The following is a 13,640-nucleotide window of genomic DNA, read 5'->3' on the forward strand; positions in this document are numbered from 1 at the left end:
CGCTGGCATTCGTGCGGCAGAAGGCGGTCTCATAGATACCCTGGTCCGGTGCCATGAAGGGCTTTATAGGTGATGACCAACACTTTGAATTGTGACCGGAAACTGATCGGCAACCAATGCAGACTGCGGAGTGTTGGAGTAACATGGGCATATTTGGGGAAGCCCATGATTGCTCTCGCAGCTGCATTCTGCACGATCTGAAGTTTCCGAACACTCTTCAAAGGTAGCCCCATGTAGAGAGCGTTACAGTAGTTGAGCATGTGGTCGCCATCTTGTTTTTTGCTTTTAAAAAATCTCCCCCCTCCTCCCGGATTATTTTTTGTCATGTGGTGCAGGAGGAAGTGAACCAGTAAGTTAGAACCCACCCAGTGATGGGCTCCTACGGGTACGGTCAGGTACGCAGAACCGGTAGAAAAAAATTTGAATTAATATATTTATTTCTTTTTCCCCCCTTCTGAGCTCTAGGTGTGTACATAACACACACAGTTTATGAAATAGATAATGTATATTTTTGTGTGCCTGTGTGTAATATGTATGTACACATATGGCATATATACATGGAATTAAATGCACTGCTCAAAAAAATAATAATAAAGGGAACACTTAAAAAACAGAATATAACTTCAAGTAAATCAAACTTTTGTGAAATCAAACTGTCCGCTTAGGAAGCAACTCTGATTGACAGTCAATTTCACCTGCTGTTGTGAGACTTTCCCTTCCCCCTAGGCTTATAAAATTTATGCATGGTATGTCAGTATGTATGATTGGTTTCTTAAATTGGGGATTTTTAAATTAACTTAAATATTAGATTTGTTTACATTGTATTATTATTGTTGTTAGCCGCCCCGAGTCTACGGAGAGGGGCGGCATACAAATCTGATTAATAAATAATAAATAAATGGAATAGTTGTGCAAATAAAATATTCAATGAGAATATTTCATTCATTCAGATCTAGGTTGTGTTCCCTTTATTTTTTTAAGCAGTATACAGTATATTTTGGATGTTCAGTAATAGTAAATAGATAGGGAAATTGTATCATTTTGAGGCAAGGTGAGGCCAGGCACCCTAACCCAAATTCTTGATGTGAGTGACATCAAGTTGGCCACCTTTAAGCCAGTCACATGACCTTTAAGCCACTCCCCTGATCACATGATCGTCAAGCCACTCCTACCTGGTCACATGGCTGGCAAGCCACACCCACAAAATAAGCAACGGCCAGAGTGTGGAAGTAAAAATTTTTTTGCAGCCCTTCACTGAATTCACCCCTGAAGCCCAGGGTTGATGACACTGAGGTTTGGCTTTCTTGTCTCCGAGCCTGACCACACACACACAAAACGATTATTAATCTTATTATCATGGCAGATGATTCATGTTGATGACAACTGCGATGTCCCCAATGTGGCCTTCTGAGATGAAAGTCCTTGGGGGAAGCTATCTTCACTTTGCAGCCAGGTAACTTGTCAATGTCACTTAATCACAATGGCAAGAAAGATCACAGAATGGAGCAAAGCTATTTATTTATTTATTTATTACTTGGATTTGTATGCCGCCCCTCTCCGAAGACTCTAATTTAATGGACCCTAGAGTATAGAATAACAGAGTTGGAAGGAGCCTTGAAGGTCTTCTAGTCCAACCCCCTACTTTATGCAGGAAACCCTACACCGCTTCAGACAGATGGTTATCCAACACCTGTTTAAAAACTTCCAGTATTGGGGCATTCACAACTTCTGAAGGGAAGCCGTTCTGACTGTCAGGAATTTTCTCCTTAGTTCTGTACTGTCGGGCTCTCTGGTAGACTCCTCCCGAAAATTCACAGGTACAAATTTCAGACACACACATGTTTGAAAATTCAAAGCAATGTTCTTTATAATGAAAAGTCAATTAAACCAAGCCCTCTTTTGGTATAGCCAAGAGCACTGGTCTCCAAACAAACTGGTAATTTGTACAAGTCCCTTATCAGTTCTGTGATACTTAGCTTGCAGCTGTGAGGCAATTCACAGTCCTTCTTCTTTCACAAAGTGAAACACACTTTGTTCTGGTTTAGTTTCAAAGCGGGGAAACATCAGCACACAAAAGGTCAAAGTAAAAGCAGTCACGAAACACCATGATCAGATAATCCTCCACAATGGCCAAACCCACAGGCAGCTATTTATAGCAGCCTCACTAATGACCACAGCCCCACCCAACCACAGGTGGCCTCATTTGCTTTGATAATAATCTCTCAGTTGCTGTTGCCTATGCATCGCTCTCCGCATGCGTGGCTGTATCATTAACTCTTGTTCTGAATCCAAGATAATTGATCTCCTTCTGAGCTGTCTGCCCCACTCTCCTCCTCCCTGTCACTCATGTCTTCTTGGTCAGAGGAGCCTTCATCATCAGATTCCATCGGGGGCAAAACAGCCCTGCAGCATGTGGATGTCTCCCCCACATCCACAGTCCTTGGGGCAGGAGCTGGGCCAGAGCTAACCACAACAAGTTCTAGGTTACTTCACTCCTTTTGTTTAGTTTCCGTCGTTGCTTCTTGTTCTACCCTCAGGTGCTTTGGAGAATGGGTTGACTCCTTCTTCTTTGTGGCAACCCTTGAGATATTGGAAGGCTACTATCATGTCTCCCCTGGTCCTTCTCTTCACTAGACTAGACATAACCCAGTTCTTGCAACCGTTCTTTATATGTTTTAGCCTCCAGTCCCCTAATCCTCTTTGTTGCTCTTCTCTGCACTTTTTCTAGAGTCTCAACATCCTTTTTGCATCGTGGTGACCAAAACTGAATGCAGGATTCCATGTAGAGTCTTACCAAAGTTGTATTAACACTTCACGTGATCTTGAGTCTATCTCTCTGTTAATTCAGCCTAGAACTGTGTTGGCTTTTTTGGCAGCTGCTGCAAACATCTGGCTCATATATAAATGGCTCTCCACTGAGACCCAAAGATCCCTCTCACTTATCAACAAAAGATTGGGTTGAATTGTGGTTGTAAGTTGAGTACTACCTGTATTTGCAAAAATAATTGTGGGCGGGGGGGGGGGGAGAGGCAGAAAATAGCAAAATAGACAAAGCAACAGATAACGAAGTCCCTTGAGAATTCATAGAAACATAGAAGTCTGACGGCAGAAAAAGACCTCATGGTCCGTCTAGTCTGCCCTTATACTATTTTCTGTATTTTATCTTAGGATAGATCTATGTTTATCCCAGGCATGTTTAAATTCAGTTACTGTGGATTTATCTACCACGTCTGCTGTAAGTTTGTTCCAAGGATCTACTACTCTTTCAGTAAAATAATATTTTCTCACGTTGCCTTTGATCTTTCCCCCAACTAACTTCAGATTGTGTCCCCTTGTTCTTGTGTTCACTTTCCTATTAAAAACACTTCCCTCCTGGACCTTATTTAACCCTTTAATATATTTAAATGTTTTGATCATGTCCCCCCTTTTCCTTCTGTCCTCCAGACTATACAGATGGAGTTCATGAAGTCTTTCCTGATACATTTTAATTCAAACCAACAATCGCCTGCCACGTAAACACCCGAGAGTGAATAAGGGTCGATAAGAAAGGCTAATAAAACTCTTGATAGTCTGGAGTTGGAGACAACAGAAGAGAAGAAGAAGAACTGGAGAGAATCAGCAAACACAAAGATCAGCAAATAGAAGATTTGGATACAAACTTGGACAATGGACGCTACCTAACAAAGTGAAATTCAAGGGTGAAAAAAGTCAGGTTCTCCATTTAGGCAAGAAAAACAAAATGCACAGGGTACAGTATACAGTATGTGGTACATTGCTCAACAGGAGTAACTGTGAGAGGGATCTTGGAGTCCTAGTGGACAACCATTTAAACATGAGCCAGCCGTGTGCAGCAGCTGCCAAAAAAGCCAACACAGTTCTAGGCTGCATCAACAGAGGGATGGAATGAAGATCACGTGAAATGTTAATACCACTTTACAAGGCCTTGGTAAGGCCACACTTGGGAAACTGCATTCAGTTTTGGTTGCCACGATGCAAAAAGGATGTTGAGACTCTAGAAAAATGCAGAGAAGAGTGACAAAGAGGATTAGGGGACTGGAGGCTAAAACATATGAAGAATGGGTGCAGCAGGAACTGGGCATGGCTAGTTTCATGAAAAGAAGGACCAGGGGAGACATGATAGCAGTGTTCCAATATCTCCAGGGTTGCCACAAAGAAGAAGGAGTCAACCTATTCTCCAAAGCACCTGAGAGTAGAACAAGAAGCAATGGGTGGAAACTAAACAAGGAGAGAAGTAACTTAGAACTAAGGAGAAATTTCCTGACAGTCAGAACAATTAATCAGGGGAACAGCTTGTCTCCAGAAGGTGTGAATGCCCCAACACTGGAAGTTTTTAAGCAGATGTTGGATAACCATCTCTCTGAAGGAGAGTAGGATTTCCTGCCTAGGCAGGGGATTGGACTAGAAGACCTCCAAGGTCCCTTCCAAGTCTGTTGTTTTTATTTTTATTTTTTATTATTATTATTATTATTATTATTATTATTATTATTATGTCAAACAATTGTGGCAAAAGGAAGCAAAGGGAGCTCCATGATCAACAGGTAATTTGTGTGGAACCCCCAAACAATCTGAAACACCACTTGAATGCCACCAGCATTGACCAAAATCACCATCAAGTCAGTTTCAATAGTCATCTTTACTTGGAACTTGACTTTTAATTCTATAAAATGTCTCAGATTCTCCAGGAGGGTCATTATGAGTCAAGACCTTCAAGGCAACGGCTTGTCTTTTGGCCACCTCCAAAAATGCAAATCATTTTTGTCTACAATCATCCCGAATGCTTTCTCACACAACTAAGGAACAGTGCCGTGATAACTTTGAATGGTCACTAAATGAACTGATGTAAGTTGAGGACTACTTGTATGACTTGAACCACCAAACACAAGGCTTACATGCTGTCTGAATTCAGTTTTGTCTGTTACGAGGTTCGTTTGGCTCATTAGAGAGAGAGATGGAGACAGAGAGGGAGAGAGAGAGTGGGGGGGAGATGGAGAGGGAGGGAGAGAGAGACAGAGGGAGAGGGGGAGAGAGAGGGAGAGAAAGATAGAGAGACAAAGAGATAGACGCAGATGGAGAGGGAGAGAGACAGAGAGACAGATGGAGAGGGGGGGAGAGAGAGACATAGATAGAGAGACAGAGGGGCAGACACAAACATAGAGGGAGGGAGAGAGAGACAGAGATAGAGACAGAGAGGGAGAGACAGAGATAGAGAGACAGAGACAAAGTGAGAGAGGGAGAGAGGGAGATAGAGAGACAGAGACATAGGGAGAGACAGAGAGAGGGAGAGAGGGAGATAGAGAGACAGAAAGGGAGAGATAGAGAGAGAAATGCAGATGGAGAGGAAGAGAGAGACAGAGATAAAGAGAGAGAGACTGAGAGGGAGAGAGACAGAGAGGGAGGGAGAGAGAGATCCATCAGAGGAAAGTAATGGATAGGAACTTTTGAAAAATTTAGAAGGAGGGAGGGAGAGAGGAAAGAAACTGGAAGGAAGGAAAGTGGGAGGGAGGAAGGGAGAAGGAAAGAAAAGGAGGGAGGGGGAAGAGAGGAAACAGCAAGGAAGAAAAGAAAGAAAGAAGAAAGGATGGAAGAAAGAAAAGTAGGAGAGATGGAGGGAGGAGCAGAGAAAGGAAGGAAGGAAACTACAGGGAAGAAAGGAAAGCGAGAGGGAGGGAGGGAGGACCACCTGTTACTGTCACATTGTTTACCAAAATATTTATTGATTATTGACTCCCCCCTTTTCCTTTTCATTTCTTATATCTGAAATCCAATTCCAGCCAAGCTGGACAAACATTCTCAGCCAGTCAATTTTGGACAGAGTTGTCAAGAGAACTGAACATTGTGCTGGGTGTGTTGCAATTTGCTTTCCAGAAAACTTTGGAAAGGACTACGAAGCAAACCTCTATTTGGCCACCTGCTGGACATGCTTCCTTCATGCAGAAAATGGACACATGCTACCTGGACTTAACTCCACTTCGCTGGAGGATGTGGTGACATCACCCTGATCCAAACACTGGCAGAGTTTACAATCGAACACTCCATCTCGATTTTTATTTTCCTACTTCGGAAGTTGAAAGCTTGGATGGATGGATGTACACACACACACACACACACACACACACACACACACACAAAAAGAGTTACATATTTTTGCTGATAAATGAAAAGGAAGGGAGCCTATTCTGACCTTGTTATGGTCTCATCAGACAGACCTACCGTACTGGGATTTGAACCTGTGGCATGCTGCATGCAAGGCAGGATATTAACCTCTGTGCTACAAGCTCACCTCCGAATCAGCTTTTAGCAGGGAAGAGCTATATGGTTGATTTTCTGTTGAAATATTTTTCGACAGAAAAAAAATATTTTTGCTGATAAGTGAAAAGGAAGGGAGCTGAGTATAGATCTATTTCGAGCTTGTTATGCTCTCATCAGCTAGACATAACCTTACCAGGATTTGAACTTGCAGCCTTCTGCCTGCAAGATATTAACCTCTAGGCTACAGGCTCACGTCCGAATCAGCTTTTGCCATGGAAGAACCATATGGTGGTTTTCTGTTGAAATCACCCTCTCTCTATATATGTATATATCTCCTTAAGCCATGATCAATTTCTTTAGCCTGCTGCAATCTTTCCCTCACGTCACTTCTCCCCATACTTAAAGTCAGAAACACAAGAAGAGCAGAACGACAAGAGTTGGAAGGCACCTCAGAGGCCTTCTAGTCTAACCCCCTGCTCAAGCAGGAGACCCAAATCCCATTTCAAACAAATTATTGTCCAAAAGGCTTCTCAAAGTGAAGGCAACAGGAATGGTGTCAGTCAAAGCAGAGAGGATAATTGCTTCCGCCAATTGTAGATCGAGGTTTCCTTGTAACATCTAAGCCCGTGATGGCGAACCTTTTTTCCCTCGGGTGCCGAAAGAGTATGCGTGCACACTATTGCACATGTGCGAGTGCCCACACCCATAATTCAATGCCTAGGGAGGGCGAAAACAACTTACCCCACTCCCCGGAGGCCCTCTGGAGGCTGGAAACGGCCTGTTTCCCAACTTCTGGTGGGCCCAGTAGGCTCATGTTTCGCCCTCCCCAGGCTCCAAAGGCTTCCCTGGAGCTGGGGGAGGTTAAAAACACCCTCCCCAACCCCCCAGAGGCTCTCTGGAAGCCAAAAACGCCCTCCCAGAGCCTCTGTGAGAGCCAAAAATCAGCTGTCCAGCACACACATGCACATTGGAACTGAGCTAGGGCAACGGGTCGCGTGCCAGCAGATATGGCTCCGCATGCCACCTGTGGCACCCATGCCACAGTTCCGCCATCACAGACCTAAGCCTTTCAGAGTCAGCCGTGTCCTAATCAGATCATAACTGATCAGGAACAATTCGGGCAGGAAAGACAACGAGAGATCTAACCTACATCGAGGTTTGAAACGGCACCGATTTGGTCTCCATGCACACACCCTCAATGCTTCAAGAACGTACAATGTTCTCTCCCAACACCTGGCAGGCAAAATCCCACTGATTAATTTCCAGGACGATCTCCTCTTATAATGTTGACGCGTAACAACGGGGGCTAAAGGCTCCAGAGGCGGGATGATGGGAGAGGAAAAAACGGAGCAATTTAGGGCTTATTACGAAAGCCGAGGCTCTCCAAAGGGCCCCCTTTCCCATTTACCCTTCCCCGGATTCTCTTCACCATGGTTACAAACCCAATAAATCAAGGACCAAAAAATAAAATAAAATAAAGCCCATTTTGTCCGAGGTCTCGTTTTAACCAGATCAAAATCGCCTCCCCAACTGCAGGATCGCAACCAGATAACCCCAGGTTGTATTTTAATCACGACAAGCGACAGCCCTCCAAACAAGAGTCCTCTATTAAAACAACAACAACACAACGGTCGGGTTGCAGCTTGCAAGAGAAGTGATGCCTTCCCTTCCCTTCCTTTGGCATCTGACACGCTTCTACCCACAATTCTCTCCCTCCCTCCCTCCCTCCCTCCTCCTGTTTCACGCACGTGTGCACACTTGGCCCCCCTGCAAACACACACACACACACTCCACCCTCGGAGCGGCTAGACCGACCACGCACACCCTGAAACGCCCCACATGCCGTCTTTCTTCCCCCCACCCACCCACAGCAACTTACCCACAAGTTATTTTTCATTCAAAACCTAACGGAGCTTTCTTTCTCTTTTTTTGCATGTGGGAAAGGGGGGAGGGCTGAGTTTTTCTCCCTCCCTTTGAAAGGAGGAGGAGGAGGAAGAGGAGGGGGGAGAAAAAGCCAGGCCCATATGGCTGGGGAGACTTAGAACAGCAATCATGTGGTCCAGAACAAAGAAAAAAAAAATATGGGGCTACCTTAATCGGAGGAACGAGCAGCTCGGAGCTATTTGCAAGCCTGGGCTGGCTCCCCCTTCGAGGATGGTCATCTTGAACGGCTGCTCAATGCCTTTCTTTTTTCCCCCCTTCTTCTCCTTCTTCTCCTTCTTCCCCTGTCCAGCACACACACATGCAAACACACACACTCACACTCGCACATCAATTATGCATCGCTTGTCTCCCGGTTTCCAGGCAAAACCAATCACAGATGGAGCCTCGCTAATGGGCTCCCGCTGTACTTGCCAAGCGGTGATTTGTGTCTCCGGCAACAACGGCCTCCAGAGACAATGAAAAAGAGAATCGGCTTCGGTTTGCCAACTTCACACGCGCGGTGGACAGGGTTGGGTGGGGGGGGTTATTGGATAGATTCTGCCGACTGGCAGGGATGGGCAAGAGGGTTTGGGAGCAGGAAGGGGGGCTCCTGCACTCAGCCGCCCCACAGCTGCCCACCCACAAGGAGTGAGGGGCGTGTGGGTGAACCCCAACCAGCCCACCAAACCCTGGGGTGGGGTGGGGGAGTCTCACCTCTGATGCATGTTCCTGGCAGGGGCGCTTTCCTTCTGGAGCATCTAACAGCCTGTTCCGGTCCTCGCCCCTTCTACCCATCCCTCGAAACGCGGGCGTTTCAAGGCACCAGACCCCCTCGATACACACGCGAGCGAGACCAAGCCGGCACAGTCCCTTTGCCAAAAAAAGGGGGAGAGAGAGAGAGAGAGAGAAGGAGAAGAGAGGGAGAAGGAGGAAAGGGAAAACCCAGGCATCTCACATTTCAAACTTGCCAGGACCGTGTGTGTGTGTGTGTGTGTGTGTTGTGGGGGGGATGCTTGGAAGATTGGGACAAAGACATGGCTCCCCAGCCCAAGAGTGGAGAGGACCTCCTGGGATCAGTTCATGGGAAGGGACACTTGTTTGAGCCTGCCTGGCAAAACCGTTACACCGGGGTCCTCCGGGCTGAAAGGACTCCTGTTGGACTCAGCCGTGGGCGGACTGGGTCTCCCACACCCACCCTGGACTTCATCCATCAAAGTCGTCATGTTAAGTTAAAGCAACCCGGAGGAAGGAGGGAGGTTCTGTTTTTGCAGAAGGCTTGGCAGATGCTGTTGGGGGCTTCCAGCGCCAGGGATGGGCATCCCCCCCCCAAAAGAAAGGAAGGGGATGAGATGGGGATACCGCTATGGAGAAAGGGCTCAAATGATTTGGGCAGGGAGAAAAAAAGGAGGCTGGTTGTTATCTCCTTTAGAGCCCTGTCTGGGAATTAGGTTGGGGCTGCAGCTGACTGCTAACCTGACTATTCATCACTTGGAGCCCTTGGGGGAAAGGCAATTGTTTACTCCAGTTTATATGGGCTAATTCCTTAAATGAGAAACAGTGGCAGTTCAGGATCTGCCTATTTCATTCTTCCAGCAACAAAGTTTTGATGGGGTCAAATGACTAAATCAATAAAGATTCTATTCTATTCTGTTCTGTTCTATTCTATCCCTATTCTATTCTATTCCATTGAATATTCTATTCTATTCATAGAATCATAGAAGACTGACGGCAGAAAAAGACCTCGTGGTCCATCTAGTCTGCCCTTATACTATTTCCTGTATGTTATCTTACAATGGATATACCGTATGTTTATCCCAGGCATGTTTAAATTCAGTTACTGTGGATCTACTAACCACGTCTGCTGGAAGTTTGTTCCAAGGATCTACTACTCTTTCAGTAAAATAAGGAGGGAGGTTCTATTCTATTCTATTCTATTCTATTTTCCTATCCTATCCTATATTCTGTTGTGTACTATTATTACCTAGCAACATGAAAGCATTTTATTAACTCAAGGTGAGGTCAAGGAAACTAAACAGGGACGCCCTTGTTAGTGCTTAGATGGGAGAAGAGCAGGAAGCTATGAATCATACATTAAACTGGGAAGTTGATAAAACTCTGAATCCTCGGAGAGGGGCGGCATACAAATCTAATTAAATAATAATAATAATCATCATCATCATCATAATCATCATCATAATCATCAAAACATGCTGGAAGACCACCACTAAGAAAATCACATGGAAGTATTCATGAAATTAAGATGTGCTTCATTTAAAGGAGATATTTCTTTTCACATTTTTTCTGAAGGCACACAACAGGAAAGGATCAATAATCTTTCACACCTAGACACAAGAACAGTTTTCCCCCAACACCATCACTCTGCTAAACAAATAATTCCCTCAACGCTGTCAGACTTTTTACTAAAACTGCACTTCTATTTCCACTAGTTTTTTTTTCTTATCCTTCCTATCATTCTTTTCCTCCCACTGTAGGACTGTATGACTGTCACTTGTTGCTTGTATCCTTCAGATTTTTATTAATATTGATTGTTTCCTCATTGCTTATTTGACCCCTATTACAACCATTAAGTGTTGTGGTTAGCTCTGGCCCAGCTCCTGCCCCAAGGACTGTGGATGTGGGGGAGACATCCACATGCTGCAGGCCTGTTTTGCCCCGGTGGAATCTGCTGATGAAGGCTTCTCTGACCAAGAAGACATGAGTGACAAGGAGGAGGAGAGTGTGGCAGACAGCTCAGAAGGAGATCAATTCTCTAGCTCCTCCTTGGATTCGGAACAAGAGTTAATGATACAGCCACGCATGCAGAGAGCGATGCATAGGCAGCAACAACTGAGAGATTATTATCAAAGAAAATGAGGCCACCTGTGGTTGGGTGGGGCTGGGGTCATTAGTGAGGCTGCTATAAAGAGCAGCCTGTGGGTTTGGCCATTGTGGAGGATTATCTGATCATTGTGTTTCGTGCCTGCTTTGCTGCGTTTGACCTTTTGTGTGCTAATTTTTCCCCGCTTTGAAACTAAACCAGAGCAAAGTGTGTTTCACTTTGTGAAAGAAGAAGGACTGTGAATTGCCTCACAGCTGCAAGCTAAGTATCACAGAACTGATAAGGGACTTGTACAAATTACCAGTTTGTTTGGAGACCAGTGCTCTTGGCTATACCAAAAGAGGGCTTGGTTTAAGTGAATTTTCATTATAAAGAACATTGTTTTGAATTTTCAAACGTGTGTGTTTCTGAAATTTGTACCTGTGAATTTTTGGGAGGAGTCTACCAGAGAGCCCGACAGAACAATTAAGTATTGTACCACATGGTTCTTGAAAAATCTATATTTTCTTTTATGTACACTGAGAGCATCTGCACCAAGACAAATTCCTTGTGTGTCCAATCACACTTGGCCAATAAAGAATTCTATTCTATTCTATTCTATTCTATTCTATTCTATTCTATTCTGGAGGTGCGGTCTTTCACACCTGAAAAAAGCATGGAATTAATTATACAGCAATCAAATGTAGAAAATCTTTGACTGGATTCTCATTACCTTGATAACCACTCCCATCTTCTGGGAAAACCATAAGCACAATGTCTAAAACATGACCCCAGACTCCAGATTCCATCCCATGTTGGAATTCCAGCCCTTTAATATGTGCAAATAGAGTTTAAACTCTCAGAGAAGCCAGAGAATGGTTGAGGGATGAATTCGGATCATTGGGATGGCAACAAATGCTCTGTAAAGTTCAATTTACCTTCGGTGCTGTCAGAACAAATATTGGCTTAATGCAGTGACTCATCCCTCAAAGGTTCAATGGGTCACTGCGTTCAGTTCATTTCCCATGCAGAATCTGGACAGCCTGGCCAAAATTTAAAACATCTGAATTGATTAGCATAGACTGCACAGAGTGTGTCTGATACAAACAATTTAATGCCCCTAAAATTGCTAGTCTCATTTCAGGAACAAATTTGATTTGCATCAGAAACCTACAGCAAGTTCAGAACGAGGCAATGTCTTAAACTAACTCTTGACCTTGAGATTGTCATACCCAGAGGTGTAAACTGACACAAAGCACATCACTTATTCATTACATTATTGTGGTTTCAATTCATTCATCCTTTGCTTTGAAGTTACTGCTTTCAAGTCCAGTTCTTACTGACTTCACAGAGATCTCCTTTTACTTTCATCTTAGCCATGGGTCCGAAGTGGTTTCCCACTGTTAAGATTTCTTTTCGCTCCTACCTTTCCATCAAGAATCCAGTTATAACTCCTCCTCCTGCTGGTCTCTAATATAGGAATTAACAAGTTCCAAATAATCACAGGAAGCTTTAAAAAAAAAACCTTCACTAAGCTTACCAATACTTGTCAGATAATTGTGACTTATTATTTGTTTACCTGACCTATTATCTTGTTTTTGTGGATTGTATTTGTGCGAAATTATCTGGGGAGTGAGTACTCTTGTGTGTGTACATGTATGTGTGTGTGTGTGTGTGAGAGAGAGAGAGAGAGAGGGATGGATGGATACATGGGTGAATGGATAGATGGGTGAATGGATAGATAAATGATAAATAAATGACTAATAGATGACAGATAGATGCATGGATGGATGGATAGATAGACGATGATAGATGGAAGCAGAATAAATATAGATAGACAGAGATAGATGGATGGAGGAATGGATAGATAAATGATAAATAGATAATAGATAGATGACAGATGAATAGATGGATGGATGGATGGAGGATAAATAAAGATAGATAGATAGATAGATAGATAGATAGATAGATAGATAGATAGATAGATGGATAGATAGATAGAGATGGATGTATAGATAAATGATAAATAGATAATAGATAGATGACAGATGGATAGATGGATGGATGGATGGATGGATGGAGGATAGATAGATAGAGATAGATGGATGGATGGATGGAGGATAGATAGAGATAGATAAATGGATGGATGGATGATGATAGATGAATGGATGGATGGATGGAGAATAGATAGATAGATAGACAGATGGATGGAGGGATGGAGGGAGGGAGGATAGATAGATAGAGATGGATGGATGGATAATGATAGATAGATGAATGGATGGATGCATGGAGGATAAATAGATATAGATAGATGGATGGATGGATGGATGGATAAATGATAGATTACATAGGTAGGTAGGTAGGTAGATAGGTAGGTAGATAGATAGATAGATAGATAGATAGATAGATAGATAGAAAGATAGAGAGAGAGAGAGAGAGATCACACAGCTTCACATGCACCTGTTCTTTGGAAGGACAGATACTAATATTACCAAATTCTCTGTTTGTTCTTACTTTCCATGATAGCTTTATGTGTTCCAATATCTCAGGGGTTGCCACAAAGAAGAAGGAGTCAACCTATTCTCCAAAGCACCAGAAGGCAGGACAAGAAGCAATGGATGGAAACTAA

General features: G+C 43.8%; 1 protein-coding gene across 9 annotated transcripts in view; it reads right to left on the minus strand.

Moving 5' to 3' along the window:
• The window catches only part of ZMIZ1 (zinc finger MIZ-type containing 1), a 479,806-nt gene that overhangs the window by 110,151 nt on the left and 356,015 nt on the right, over window positions 1–13,640 (minus strand). Inside the window, exon 1 of one of the 9 annotated variants that reach the window (XM_070752005.1) lies at window positions 8,362–8,435. The exons of the other annotated variants lie outside the window; for them this stretch is intronic. The gene's annotated coding sequence lies outside the window, so the exon portion shown is untranslated. Of the gene's footprint in view, window positions 1–8,361; window positions 8,436–13,640 lie in introns of those variants that run through there. 9 annotated transcript variants of the gene reach the window in all.

Source organism: Erythrolamprus reginae, chromosome 5 (genome assembly GCF_031021105.1).
Source record: "Erythrolamprus reginae isolate rEryReg1 chromosome 5, rEryReg1.hap1, whole genome shotgun sequence".
NCBI lineage: Eukaryota > Metazoa > Chordata > Lepidosauria > Squamata > Dipsadidae > Erythrolamprus > Erythrolamprus reginae.